At 32.5% G+C, this 15,894-nt stretch overlaps 2 pseudogenes; both read left to right on the forward strand.

The window, feature by feature from the left end:
- Nucleotides 1–1,162: 1,162 nt before the first annotated feature.
- Nucleotides 1,163–5,861, forward strand: LOC105778103 (uncharacterized; annotated as a pseudogene).
- Nucleotides 5,862–8,487: 2,626 nt separating this feature from the next.
- Nucleotides 8,488–10,047, forward strand: LOC105778102 (tyrosine decarboxylase-like; annotated as a pseudogene).
- The last annotated feature ends 5,847 nt before the right edge of the window (nucleotides 10,048–15,894 follow it).

Raw genomic sequence — 15,894 nt, forward strand, 5'->3', positions numbered from 1 at the left:
TTATATGCTTAATTTTGGAAAAATGTTTCGCCCAACTTAACTATGTTTCAAAGCTCAATATGATTTTCTTTTAATTGATTTTCAAAGCCGAAATTGCTTTGTGTTTTCTAAAAGCCCAATTGAACTGTTTTAAGTCAGGCCGATATATCTAGGATAATATTATTTTTAAGTACTTTTGAGATAAAATATTATTACAAAATTATTTTTTTGAAAAAGTTATTTTTCCTAAATTAAAATTGACCCAAAATACTTATTTTCGTAAAGTGAAAATTTTAATAAAAACATTTCTAAATTAAGCCGAAGTCAATTTTGTAAGGGCAGTCATTTTAAATTAAATCCAGTTTGTTTTAAAATCTAATCTCAAAATTTTGTATTCACCGAACTGTACTATTACCGGGAATTACGTTAGCATTCCAATAAGAAAAATTGAATTGTCATGGATTTAATTATTTTTGAATTGTTGGGAAATGATTAAAAAACATTTAAAGTTATTTTAGAATTTCAAATTTAATCAGGTAAAATTACGAGTTGAGTGATGAAATGATAATTATAATTAAATACTGGAGTTTATAATAATGCATTGTGATGAATGATTTTTGGAATAATTATAAATGAATTTAGCCTTTAAACTAAATTTTGGCTACATATACTAGCTTTTTGACTTTCGTATTCTAAATATCCAATAAGGGAAAGAACCACCACTTTTCAGCCTTACCAGTCGACCATTGTCAGAGAAAAAGAAGCTTTCTTCTTCATCTTTTCCTCTTTCCCACTCATTGCCTTTTTCGATCTCTCACCATTTTCTTGCATTTTCTTACAAAAACTACATTATATAAACCATATTTGAGTCCTATCTAATCATCAACTCCATCACTCACTCTTTCACCTAAGGTTTGAGCTAAGTGTGAGAAACTCTAATCTAGAGAGAGAAGGAAGAGTCCTTGGTAAGAGTTCATGACTTTCTAGCATTCCATCTTCTCATCTATTGTTTAAAAGCTTTTGAACCGTTATTGAGCATTAATATGACTATTTAATGTTATCTTCATATTTTGACAATATGTAAAAATGTGGTTTTGTATTTCTAAGAAAGGAAAAGAGAAGATTGTAGAGTGAAGGTCTTGGAGGAGCCTTCTTCCATTTTTGTTGTTTTTGAAAGGTACTTGTTGATGTCGTGTGCTATTTATGTTTTTAATATGTTAAATGTATTGGTTGTACTATAGTTTGATATGTTAGGCAAGGAAGCATTAATATATGGTTATATGCTTAGGAAGATGTTTAATAAATGAAATGAATTGAGAAACTATGAGTGTGTATTGTTATAGATGAGCACGAAATGTGGTGAAAATGCATATTGAAATTTACAGGTGTGTTGTGACATGAAAATGACATCGAAAATATGAAAACCGATTTTAGTTATGTGATATGAAAGTCATAAATAAATACTAATATTATAGCATACGGATAAAATGTATATTATATCACACATGAAACATGTGCTTCTAAGCTTATCTTGCCTTGTATGTCTTGTGGTTATTAATGTTATTATTAATGTTGTTAAAGTATTTAGTATGCTAATCTCAAGGTAAGGTAAGTACAGTGAATTTCATTTGAATTTATTAAGCATTTTATGTTTACGTGATGTTTTTTGCGTGTTGATTATCAACTTTTATCGACCTTAAACTATAACAATGTTGCTCCATCTAAATAAGAAGGGGACAATGATCAGAATACGAGTTGGGAAGATGACAAATTACTATGTTCGGAAACATATTCTTCAATTCTGCATTTGCCACTCCTCTATCCAATCGTTCTCTTATATTTGTTTCTAGAAGATTTCCTCTTTCCCAAGTAAATCATGTCCCAAAATACCCCATCCATTAGTTGACATTCTTATAATACTCCTTAAAAGATTTCCATTCCCCTCTCATCCCTTGGTATCTCTCCTACCTTTTCAAAAGAATATATGATCTCATTGAAATCCCCACACACTAACCAAGGTAGATGCTTCGAACTACCCAAATTCTTCAGTAAACTCCATGTGCTGTCCCTACATCGCGCAATTGAAGCCCCGTAGAAACCCGTAAATCTCCATTGTTTGTTGCCTTTTACCTTCTGGACTTCAATGTCAATATGATGCACTGAATAACTTCTAAGAAAGATCGAAATATTACCCTTCCACGCCATTCTTAAATCCCCTCGCGAACCTTCAATTGAAACTTCAAAACCATTCAAGTAACCGCATCTCCTACGAATAATTTTCATTTTCCTATTATTCAATTTAGTCTCCATAAAGAAGACTAGCTGGGGATATGTTGAAGCCTTCTTATAACCAATAGACTCCCCAAGCCACGTCATTCTAACCAAATATTTTTATTGCGATCGATCGGCTTGCCCTTAGCAGCTGCCGATGTAAAATGAGTTCTCCCCAACGGTCGCTCTTCCCTAACCACTAGTGAATCTTTCATCTCAGAAAAATTGTGGCTTCCAATCTCCTTTTGAGGTCTCTTCTTTACATCTCCACCTTCGATTGGCCTCTCCCCCACATCTTGTTCCATATCCATTGAACCAAAAATATGCGACTCATATCCGATCTTCCCCGAAAAGTTTTTCACTTCCCCTCCCAGGTTTACACCCAACATAGGATCCAATCTCATCCCTGATCCCTTTCATCCACCTTCCTCAGATTCCCTCCCTTGACCCGAATACCATAAGTTACTCCTACTCACCCCCCATCCTCTTCTTCTATTAGCCAGACACTGTTCATTGCAGTAGCTCTCCTAAATTGTGCTTGTAAGGACAAATCCCAACTCATCTCAATAGACTCCTCCCCTTTTATCATTCTAATTTGGCAAAAAGAGTCATTGTGCCCTAAACAACCACAAAAAAAAAAACAAAATATTGTTAATCTCTCATACTTAAAAATGACATAAGTACAATACTCGAATGCTAACATAATCTTTTTTTTTGTTTCAGAGGTCTCCTCACATCTAACTGGACCCTAATTCGAAGGAAAGTCCTCACACCCCTAATTAAAATTTTAGAGTCATATTCCATAAACTTTCCAATGAAATCACCCAACTCTTTTGCGAAAAACTCCGAGAACAAACCCTGAGGTAACTCATAAACCTACACCCAAAAGGTTGACAAGACTAGCAGAACCTTTACCGGTTCTTCCCCATTCTCCAAACATTGAAACACCAAAAGATGATTGTTGAAAGTCCAATGTGCTCCATTTATTACCTGATCTATGCCCATTTTATGAAAAAATCTTAATAGAAATAATAAAATTAAATAAATATTTATGAAAATGACTTAACTTGAAAAACTATGTCGGGAATGACCTAAAATCTACATTGCCAACCAGTGTTAGCACCCTGATGGTCGGCACCCAGCCCCATCATTGTGTAATCATTGCCTATTAATTGGCATGGGATTAAAAACATTAATTTTTTGGTGTCGGTACCAATATGTATTTTTCCATTCTCCTTTTGCAAAATATATTTGCAAAATACGTGTATTTCTCGGGGTAGAAAAAATTATTTTTAATAGGTGTCAGTGTCCCTGTTGCCGACACTGATACCATATTTGAAAATTCTTTGTCAAGTTTTTTTTTGGTGTCGGGTTTTTCTCTGCCGGCACCCAGGTCTAAAAATTGTTTTTTTTGTTGTTTTTTAAAAAAAAATTGATTTAAATGGGAGAATGAAGAAATCAAAAAGAAAGAAGAAAACTAAAAAAGCGAAAAAGAATGACTTATCATGGTTTTCTGGTTTGAAATTAGAAAAGAGATATTGGTCAAGGCTTAATTATACTTTGTTTCATTGTCTGACATTTGTTTTGGCTTGTTTTCTAGCAATGGGTGGTTTTTTTTTCTCTTTGGAATTGTTTGAGTGGTGGGAAAATGAATGAAATAGGATTTAAGGTAACAGAGGAGGGAAGAAAGAAGAGAAGAAAGTTGCAGAGACCAACTGTGGACCTAGTTCTTTAATGGGGAGTTAATTACTAAGCCCATGCATTGTTATGTGTTTTCTTTTACAGCATGTTTGGTTGAAGGTAATGGCATAGCCATTACCTGCCTATTACAAGCTTATTTTGCTTCCCACTTAAACAAATGTTTGGTTCAAGGGAATATCCTATTATTGTGTATTCCATTCCGGGCTTAAGTAGAAATATTTGGGGATTTCTATCCTCTTCCCTCTTCACCGTTTACCCATTGATTCCCATATCAACCCTATTTTACCCTTACAAATCCTCAACTCAAAAACACTCATATGGCAGTCATTTCTTGCTTCCTTCGACTCCGGCATTCCTCCCCTTCATCCAAGGTCAGGTAAACATTTTTCCTACTTCTTGATCTGGATCTTTAACATGTATAGGGTCATTCAGCAGCTGCTGCGATAGCGGCTTTATCTTCTTTTTTTTATCACCGGATCTTTTAGCGTTTTGAGTTCTATTCTCTTGACAATGGTTGTAATTTACAGTCTTTACATAATCAACAAATCATGAGGTTTGATATTTTATAAGGTATCATTTCTTTGAAACCCTGTTCTATTTGTTTCTCGAGAATATTTGGTAAAGTTTTTCTTTTTCTGAAGGATTATGGATCCAAGGGGCGCATGGATACGAATGATAGCTTGAGAGTGGCTAGTCTATGGCATTCGATGCATGCTATCTCATAGCAGCTATTGCCTACCACTGGTTGTTCTGGAATTGAGCTACTTGAAGCTGATACATTTGATCTCCATTGTTTTCAATCTCTTACCGGTAATTTTTTGTTTAAAAATATCAATTGTACTATTTTGAATACTAGGGAAATTTGAAGTGCGCAAGTAGAATTGGAGAAAACTGATTTGCAGATCTGATTTTCCTACTCGGTTGACTGAAAGTTGTAGACTAGGATTGGTCAGCCATCGTTTGGATGTTCGTTGATTCGATTAAAGAAATTAATCTTGCCCTTTTTCTTGCTTAAAATACGAATATTGGGAGTTCATATCATGTAAGATGATGAATAGAAAATGAAACTTTCTGGAAATTTATTTTTATATAAATATAGGAAGCTTGAATAATTTGTTATGGACGCAGTTGGCAATGCTTGCTTTTACACTTTCTCGAAACCTAAAACTACGAGAAGAGAACTGTTGGCAATGAAATACTTTGTATTTAATGTTTGTCGAGCAGTTTTTTATGCTTCAACTTGAAGATCGGATGATATTATCAAAATATCTGTTAGTCTAATTGTGCCATTAATGATAAGTAAAACACTTGAGACCATATTATCGAAAAATTGACAAACTTGAAGTGTGGTTTACTTATTTCTCCTTGTTAGTATTGACAAATTGTGCTGAATAAATCTCTTGTTCTTTCATTTGACATGGAATGGCATTTTCCAGACCTGGGTTGTTTGGGAGGTAGTCACATGTGCATGTTTTCTGAAACCCTGATTTTGTAGACAACTAGGCATTATGTTCTCTACACTGTTGATTTTGCAAATATGCATGTTATGATTTGCAGGGACAAAGTTCTTTGTAGTTTGCGAACCTGGGACATAGCACATGGAGGCTCTCTTGAAAGTTGTTTATGAGCTCTACACATATTATGTTTTGAAAACCCCTTCTATGAGATAGAGATGCCTATACGATGCGAACTCTTTGACATCAACCTAGCACAGGCAGTACAGAAGGACTGTGTTGCACTTTTAGGGCGATAAGCTGTCCTAGAACCTTTATCTTACCAAAATGTCACCATCTCTTATCTTCATTCGTACACTTTTGATGGAAGATTGCTATCAAGTTTGTATCAACCTATGTATTGGGATATCGTCAAGCTCATTTGTTTAGCTTATAAGTGTTGAATCATTTACAACATATGATGATTTCTGGAGTTGTTTCTCCCAATTAACATATATAAAATTAATGAAAAAAAATCCTTTTAGAGGCATGCTCCCCAATTAGTTGTTTGCTATTGTTTTTCAATTTTTATCTAGGAAGAAGTTACAGCGGGGGAGATCTTATGAATGAAACATTCATAGTGAATCATTTGCATTCATTCAATGAGAAAGATACTGTACGTGAAATCTCTCCTGCATAGATTTTACCAAGTGCAAAGTCTCTATCCTTGCCAAGTCGAAGCTTCAGCTTTTTCAGTCTCTTCTTTCATTCATGTGCATGGTTGGAAAAGAAAGCTGAAGAGTAGGGAACTTTGAAAGGTTAGTCTGATCTCTTCAACTTATTGAATAGTCTTTCCCTGTTTTTCATTCGAATCTTATCCTAAAAGATGATTTCTCAAGTCTTGCGTTGGTCTTACGGTTCAACCTGAACTTTCAGTCGAAATATTGTTGTTTGACAATCAATCACCATTCAATTTACTAACCCATATCTCACTTATCGTTTTGCATTTGGACGCACTGTACGTAAAATATTCTTGAACGCACTGTTTCATGCTAACTTTTTATTCAAAAATTAAACAAAAGTTGCATTTAATTTGTTTGGTTGTTTATGACAATAGTTGGTTTTCGATGTTTTGGAAATTAGATGGACAAACAATTGACGGGCAAATTCTGATAAGAGTTTAGAAAGAAGAATATGGTCTTAGTAAATAGCTTTGAAAAGACAATAAGACATGCATCTCAAAATACCATATGGATTATAACAAAACACGGATTCTTACATGGTTTCAAATGAGCTTAGTTACATTGGCATGCAAAGCTCAATATCATTTTCATAAAAACATGAACATATATTTAAGAATTTTTAATTAAATTACATATTTTTAATTAAATTATATATTATCTGTATAGTATTATGTATTATGATTTTTAATTCATATAATAATTATATTAAGAATTTTATTAAATTATATTTAATAATAATTATGTTAAAATATGGTTAAATTATTTATTATTTTAATAATAATCTTACTAAAATTTAATAATAATAACAATAATCATCTACCTAAAAAATTTCGCTAAGGGTATTCTAGTCATTTTAGTTTTTTTCCTTATGCTATTACAACATCATCCCATTCAACCAAACACAAGAATACAATTACAGTTCTATTTCATTCTATTCAACCAAACAATTGAAAATTGATTACTGACTTTATTCAATTACATCTATATTCTATTACGGTGAACCAAACATACCCTTAGATTTTGAAAATATAACTCTTCTCATAATTCTCATAATAAATCTCATTCATTAAATAGGGTAAAGTCAATTGGAAAATTAAAATCTCTTTAATTTATCATTAAGAGCTGTGTATTTATCATCTTTTGTTTAAGACAGCTATATTTAGTCAAACCAAATCAATGAGGTTTTAGTTTTATAGTTTTTCAAGCTACATGCATGTAGGACAAGTGTACAAAATCCAGAAAAACACTTCAATAAAACTCATCATTTAAAAGAAATCACATTTTACTTTATTGTTAAGAATAAATTAAACACAAAATTAACTTAAAATAATAATAATTAACAAATCCTATATACAACTATATCCATATCCCAATTTATTTCTCTTCTCTTCCTCTCTCTTCCCAAGTTTTTTCATTTTCTCAAGTGTCTTTAGCTTTTCATTTTCTCATGCAGGTAAACCATGATAAGTCTCTTTTTTTTTCTCTTTTTTAATTTTCTTCTTTTCTTATGCTTTCTCCATGCACCTATTTAAATCTTCTTTTTTTTTTTTCTTAAAACAACAAAAAAAAATATTTTTTAAACTTGGTGCCGGCAGAGAGAAGATCAACACTAAAATAAAACCTGACAAAAAAATTTTCAGATATGATACATATGCTTGCAACAGGGACGTCGACACCTATTAAAAAATATTTTTTTCTACCCCGGGAAATACACGTACTTTGCAAAAGGAGAATGAAAAAAATACATACCGGTGTCGATCATGACAGTTCCGACACCAAAAAGAATATTTTTTTAAATCTAAGGTCAATCAACAGGCAATGATTACACGATAATAGGGGTGGGTACCAGCCATCAGGGTGCTGACACCGGTTGGCACTTTAGATTTTAGATCAACCCCATTATAGTTTTTCAAGTTGAGTCATTTTTATAAATAATTATTTTTTGGGGACTAGTTAGAGAAAAAAGCCATTTTAAATACCTAATTTTCAATGTAACTAATCCTCGTTTCCCTATATTATTATTAATGTAATAATAATGGGTGTCGACACCGGTTGGCACTGTAGATTTTAGATCATTCCCGTCATAGTTTTTCAAGGTGGATCATTTTCATAAATATTTATTTTTTGGGGACTAATTGGGTAAAAAAGCCATTCTAAATACCTAATTTCCAATGTACGTAACCTAATCCCCGTTTCACCAGTTTCCCATTACTTCTATTCTCCTTCGAGAATTTTGTTCAACTTTGTAGCCTATATAGACCACGCTCAAATGGCTTAAAACATAAGGCGCCACGCATTCTTACATTGTCCAATATAGTTTCATTTTGATTTCTATCATTCGAACTCCGATTATAGAGGGAATGGGCAGCTTGGATTCCCACTATGAAGAAGAAAACAGCTCTTCCAACACTGCTAATCCTCTAAATCCAGAAGAATTTAGGAGGCAAGGGCATATGATCATAGATTTCATAGCTGATTATTACCAAAACATGGAAAAATACCCTGTTCTAAGCCAAGTCCAACCTGGTTACCTTGCCAAACTTCTACCAAAGTCCGCCCCTAATATTCCAGAGCCTATTGAAACAATCCTCCACGATATCCAACAATACATCATTCCCGGCATAACTCACTGGCAAAGCCCCAACTACTTTGCGTACTTCCCTGCAACTAGCAGCATTGCTGGCTTTCTTGGAGAGGTGCTTAGCACCGGCTTCAATGTGGTGGTGTTCAATTGGATATCATCACCGGCCGCGACTGAGCTTGAATTCGTAACCATGGATTGGCTTGGCCAGATGCTTGGGCTTCCTCAAAGTTTCCTTTTCTCTGGAGTTGGCGGTGGTGTTATACAAGGGACTACATGTGAGGCCATTTTATGCACACTAGTAGCCGCCAGAGATCAAATGTTAGCCAAAGTGGGGAGAGAGAACATAGGGAAGTTAGTTTTTTATGGGTCAGACCAAACCCACTGTGCACTTTTAAAGGCAGCTAAAGTCGCTGGTTTAGAGTGTAAGAACTTTAGGGCGATTAAGACAATGAGATCCACAGCATTTCAACTATCCGCAGAATCATTGCGAACAACAATAAGATTGGACGTTGAAGCTTGACTTATCCCAGCTTTTCTTTGTGCCACCATCGGGACAACATCAACGACTGCCGTTGATCCAATACGGTCGTTAAGTGAAGTAACCAAAGAGTATGGAATGTGGATCCACGTTGATGCTGCTTATGCAGGAAGTGCCTGTATATGCCCTGAGTATCGTCATTTCATTGATGGGGTAGAGAATGTAAACTCATTTAGTTTCAATGCCCATAAATGGTTCTTCACTACTTTGGATTGTTGTTGTCTTTGGGTTAAAGATCCTGGTGCACTAACAAAGTCACTATCAACAAGTGCTGAGTACCTCAAAAATAATGCAAGTGATTCCAAACAAGTTGTGGATTACAAAGACTGGCAAATAACCCTTAGCAGAAGGTTTCGCTCCATGAAGTTATGGCTTGTTTTGAGAAGCTATGGTGTGGAGAATCTTAGGAACTTCCTAAGGAGCCATGTAAAAATGGCAAAACGTTTCCAACAACTGGTTGAAAGTGACAATAGGTTTGAAGTGGTGGTGCCAAGGAACTTTGCTATGGTATGTTTCAGGGCTTTGCCAACAAGACTTAAAAAGGAGCCGAATGGGTGCAACATTGAAAGTGGAAATATTGAAGCAAAACTTATCGACCAGGAATATGCAAATGACTTCAACCGGAATTTGTTAGAGACGATGAATGCGTCAGGCAAAGTTTTTATGACTCACACTATAGTTGAGGGTATTTATGTGATACGATTTGCTGTTGGTGCCACTCTAACAGAGGATAAACATGTTATCAAGGCTTGGGAAGTGGTGCAAGAGACTGTTGATGACATGTTGGCTACTAAATAATTAAAGCAATATAATATCTCTATTAAGTCATCAAAAATAAAGTTAGAGAAGTGTGCGCCTATATAAATAAGGTATTTGATTACATATATGTATCTTTGTGCCATCATTTAGAGGCAGCAAATGCACGTTGTGTACCCCCATGATATATCTTAATTATTAAATATTGGTGGATTTTACAGGACTGAAACGATGTTTTTGCACACTGCAAAAAGAAAATGCTTGTTAAACCTTTTAGGTCACTTGAAACAAGCTATAAACATATATTTTATATAATAAATTCTCATTATTTAAGGTTATTTAAATCTAGGTTGTAAAATAAGCTCTCAAATTATTCTAAAAAACTTAATTAAGTTATTTTAAATTTTTTACACCTAATTGAGCCTCTACTAATAAAATTGGCCAAATAGATCTTTTGATTGACTTTGACCATTAATATTTAATGGCAACATTGACATGGCCATTAGTAGTGCCATATTATTGCTGATTGTTGTCGCCGCAATGTCGGGTTAGGAAAAAATAAATAAAAATATAAGTACACAATGAATCTAGACAGCTATTTATCTAGATTCATTCTAAAATTATAAAAAAACATAAAAATTTATAAAAGTTGTTAGACATAAATTAAAAACCATAAAGTTTTAAATGAAAATTATTAAAACATAAAATTATTAGAAATTAATTAAAACAATAAAATTTTATAAAAAATAAATTAATTTTGTAAAATTTTATAAAAATTAAATTAAATTATATAAAATTTTATAAAAATTATTTTCCTTATTTTGAATAAATCACTTGACTAATGTAACCTATGCAAATTGAAAATGAGAGGCACCATTTTTCCTTTAAAATATAAAAATAATTTATTATTTATAAATTATTTATGATTTTAATTAATTTCTAATAATTTTATAAATTTTAAATTTTTTATAATTTTAGAATGTATCTGGACATATGGGTGTTCCAATTCAAAATGAATGTGGACAACCATTTGTCTAGAAACAATGCGTACTTATTCTATTTTTTATTGTTTTGAAATTTATTTATTTTTTGTTGATGTTGCATTTGTTAGTGGCCACATCAGCGTTGTCGTTAAATTCTAACGATCAATGTCAGTCAAAGGGCTTATTTGGCTAGTTTTATTAGTTCAATAGGCTCAATTGAGTGCAAAAATTTTGAAGGGACTTAATTGATTTGTTTGAAAAAATTTGAGGGCATATAATACCATTAAGCCTAAAATTATTAAAGAGTTTGAGACATTAAGCTCTATTGAGTATGAAACTACGTATCATTTTTTCCCTCTCCTATTACATACCAAACACTAAAATTTCCAAATATATGAAGAAATTGAGTTGTATTAGGCCTAAAAGGGTTCTATATATTCCAATTTGTGTAATTTTTAGAAGAAGAAAAAAACATTTTGTTGTTTGATATTTCACAAGAATTCATTAAGAGTAGTGGCTGGTAAAAGTTGTAGCTCAATTCAATCATAGTTTTGGTGAAAATGGCTCTCCTACAGGTATGAAAACTTAAAATAGGATCAACTTTTTCAACAGTAATAGTTATGGTGAAAATGAGTCAATTTTTAGATGTAGTTGTTTGCAAATCCTAAAAAAAAAACCAATAACTTGTTAAACGAAAACCTAAAAGCGTAGCTGCAGGGCCACCAAGTAACCATGTAACAGCTCACCCGATAGAGACTTAGTATTTTGTTACTGTTTGGCGTATAACTGGTAACGTTAAGGTAGAATTAAGTAAGTAAAGTATTTTTTTTTGGCTAAGTAGAGTACTCTGTGTGATTCACCATTTAGCGAACTCCTAGTTTTGGCGAACATTAGAGTTTGATAGACACTTCTGTTAAGTATCTGCACATATCTGCACATATTAGAGTGTGATTCACCGTTAAGTTTGCAGTTGTTATAAGCTTATCGTATTTCGTGCTTAATGACTTAATTAGCTATGTTGGGATTTTGTTGAGACTTAGTTAGAATCGAACTAGAATATTATAGATGATTTGATCTAAAACTTGTTAAGTGCGTTTAATCACGAGAATCAAGGGTGTTATTGGGATTATCTGATTTCTCCACTAAACCTTGTCTCTGTTGCATGAGTATATAAAGTTATAGTTGGCCAACATGAGTCACCTTTACATCTTCTTCCTTGAATTTCTCTATCAGTCTTTGAAAAACTCTATTGCAAAGAGCTTCTTCGAAGAGAGTTCATAGTGTTTATATAGAACCAATGTTAGTACCAGCTTACTGGTAAGTTCTGGCGATCCTTTAGGTTATTATTGAAGTAATTCACATGTTTATAGTATTGCATGCAAAAACATTAGAATTGTTCGTGAGTAAGAAAACTTACTGATTATGGATTATGTGATGTTGCTTCTTGCATGCATGATAAGTTTCGATAGATTAATGATCTGATATGAAAAATTATCTTTAATTTAGCTAAAGAAACTAATGAGGGTCCCAGTGACAAGGGAAAAGGACCTGCAGAGCAATTCTGTACTAGAGTTTTTGGTGAGTTCCTTTTTACATCCATATGCTGTAAATTCTATTATTATATAAATTGTGTAAGGTAACTTGATGCAGTCGTAAACAAACTAAAAATCTAGCTAAGGTAAGTGCACCTATCAATTAATAGTATAGCTACAGTGAGCAAAGATATCGTTCCCACGAAGATCAAAAGTACTAGTAATCACCGTCTTTCTATTATTTAGCCAATAAATTCGAGTGATTGATTAAAACTAAAATTAACTATATTAATTAACTACGAACTCAACAAAGAAAAAATCAGGAAACTAATCGATTAACAACCAAGAAGCAAAATAATACCCATGAAAGAATTCACCTAGATTTCATCTGTCATTATCAATCTAAATTACGCAATTTCTTCAATTAGTATCTTGATCCGTACAAATCCCTAAATTATGCTAATATCTCTTTTCAAGAGTAAGAGCAACTAACTCTAGGTTGATTAATTGAATTTTCTTTTTAATTAAAACCTCTATTATCACATTAACTCAATATATGGATTCCTTTATTAGATTTGACTCTAATCTGGTAGATTTATGTCGTCCAATTTGTAGGATTGCATGCAACTCCACTCAATTATGCTATATCTACTCTTAAACAGGGTCTATTCTTCCTCTGATTTAAGCACATCAAACATGGATCAATAGTATAGAAATATCAAACTAAGAATTAAGCACACATAATTGAGAACAAGGTCTAAGTCTTTATTACGTAAAATAAAAATCAAACGACAAATTCTATCATAAGGTTCATCTCCCTAGGTTTTTAGAAAATTAGTTCATGCTAGCAAATAAAAACATCCAAAATACAGTATAACCATAAGAAATAAAGAAACTCATAATAATATCCAAAGAAATCAAAAGGGAATCTTCAATCTTGATGGACATCTACTTCAGAATTGGCTTCAATGGCGTTTTCAAGTTGTTTTCTTGAATATTCTATGATGGTTCACTCCTATCTTCTTATTTTTGTCATATATAGGTCTTAGAATAGCAAAAAAATCCCTAAAAATTATGTTTTCCCATTGTTCGGAATGCAATTCGTGAAATCGACACGGCCTGCCACATGGCCATATGAAAGCCCATGTGGCTTACACGACCATGTGTCTAGGTCGTGTGGAATGGTCTAGCTCATGTGTCTCATGGAACTCGCTCCGATTTTCTGATTTTCACTCGTTTTTTGCTCCTTTTGCTCCCAAATGCTCTCCTAAGTATAAAAACATGAATTCAAAGGATTAGGAGCATAAAGTTCACCATTAAAATTGAATAATCACCCAGAAATGCATTAAGAATGTGATTAAAACATGTTACTTTTAGCACTTATCAAATATCCCTACACTTAAGCGTTTGCTTGTCCTTAAGCAAAATCCTCAATTCACAATCAAGTTAACTTCTCTCAATTTATTGTTTCCACTAATAATGTCTTAGGATAATTTACAAATAATCATGCACTGGAAATTCATACTAAAAGCAAAGAATTTAAAGCTTTAAAAACATTAAGAATCTCCACTATCTCAAAATTACTTGAAATTCAAAGTCAACAAGAAATAAATCCTCACTAAAGATTCACTCAAAGCACTCAAAGTGTTTAAGGTTCAAGTAATGTGCACTCAATAGTCAAACAAGAAATGTTATTACCATAGCTTGCTTGAAAATCAAATCTCCACCACTATAAATGAGATGACACACCAATCAAGAGGTCTTTATAAGGTTCTAATGGGGATTAGGTTACGGGTATGGAAAATGTCAGAAAAGTTGGTTATAATCAAGAGTCGAGTTGATAAGTTATCAAACTAGAAAAAAATAGTTGTTAAATTAAAATAATTCACATCAATAATATATGAATAATAAAAATGAGCTTTTCAACATAAAATAAAGTTAACAATTCAAGCTAGATCAAATTTTTTCATTTTTTTGATTTCTTGATTTGTTTTCATTTTCTATTTTTTATTTAGAACAAAGTAGATTTCAGTTGCGCAAATGGTGAAACATAGTCAGGCAACTAACCAAATCAAATCTCGACAAAAAAAGAGTCAATTAAATGGATAATTTTAAAACATATATATGGGTTAAGGGTTAACATTAACGGGTTAGAAGAAAAAAATGTGTTAGGATCAACGGAGTTTATTAAGGTTAGGTGGGTTAAATCCTAAGTGCCTCTATCATCTCAGTATATCAAATCAATAATGTGGTCTCGACATGTATAACCGAAACAAGTTCTAGAAAAAAAATCAAGTCGACATACTCACGACCAGAAATAAAATGAGCACGAAATAGATAAATGCTCTATAGGCTCAAAAGCTCACAAAAAAATTATGATTTTGATGTCAAACTTGCAAATTTAAAATTTCAAGATAATACTTCAATTCAGGAAGACTACTTAAAATAATATTTCTGAAAAATAGCTTATCATGCTCGAATCTCTCGTGTCTTAAAGTATAAATCACACAATTGACAAAAAAAATCCAAAAATAAATCCCAAAATAGAATTAATACAAATTCTAAATTAAAAAAAGTTAACTTCAACGATAGGTGTGAGAAAATTACTCAAATACAAACAAAAATTCAAGGATTTTATCATATAAAAATATAAACAACCTCCCTACACTTAAGATGCACATTGGCCTCAATGTACAAACAAATATAAACGAAATAAGTACAATATCAAAAGGGAGGGAGAGAACTGAAACTACCCTGAATATGGATGAATTCGCTAGAATAGTGAAAACCAAAATTTTAGGAGATTCTAATGAAGTACATGTTTCCAAGAAAAATAATAAGAATATAGAAAAAAAAATAAGATACATAGATAACAAATTAGAAAAAACAACCACAAAATAGTAAAAATAACTGGGCATAATAAACTAAAAACAAAACATATAAGTTTCAAAATTAATCTAAAAACTGTAACACCCTAAACCCGACCTAGACGTTATGACCAGATCTTGAGGTGATTACTTAGTTATGCAGCGAAAAACTTCCAAAGTTTCAACTTTGAAATCCGAATCTTAGATTGTTAACCTGTGTGATTTTTTTTTTAGTTTTTATGTTTAAAAATATCAAATACTAACAAATAAAAAAAAAACCAAATCAAAGCCCAAAAACGGATTATAGTCCCAAAAGTCCAGATAAATTACTAATGTAAATCACCATATTAATTAGCCAAGAAAACAATCCGAGCTCCCGCATGCCTTTTGGTCCTAAGTCCGAAGATCACCTGAAACATATGAAACAAACAAGTGAGCAAGAAAACCAGTGTATGACTCGACCCACAAACATAATTTTCTTATAACATTGACAAATGTAAATACCAA

The sequence above is a fragment of the Gossypium raimondii genome, chromosome 10, assembly GCF_025698545.1.
Source record: "Gossypium raimondii isolate GPD5lz chromosome 10, ASM2569854v1, whole genome shotgun sequence".
NCBI lineage: Eukaryota > Viridiplantae > Streptophyta > Magnoliopsida > Malvales > Malvaceae > Gossypium > Gossypium raimondii.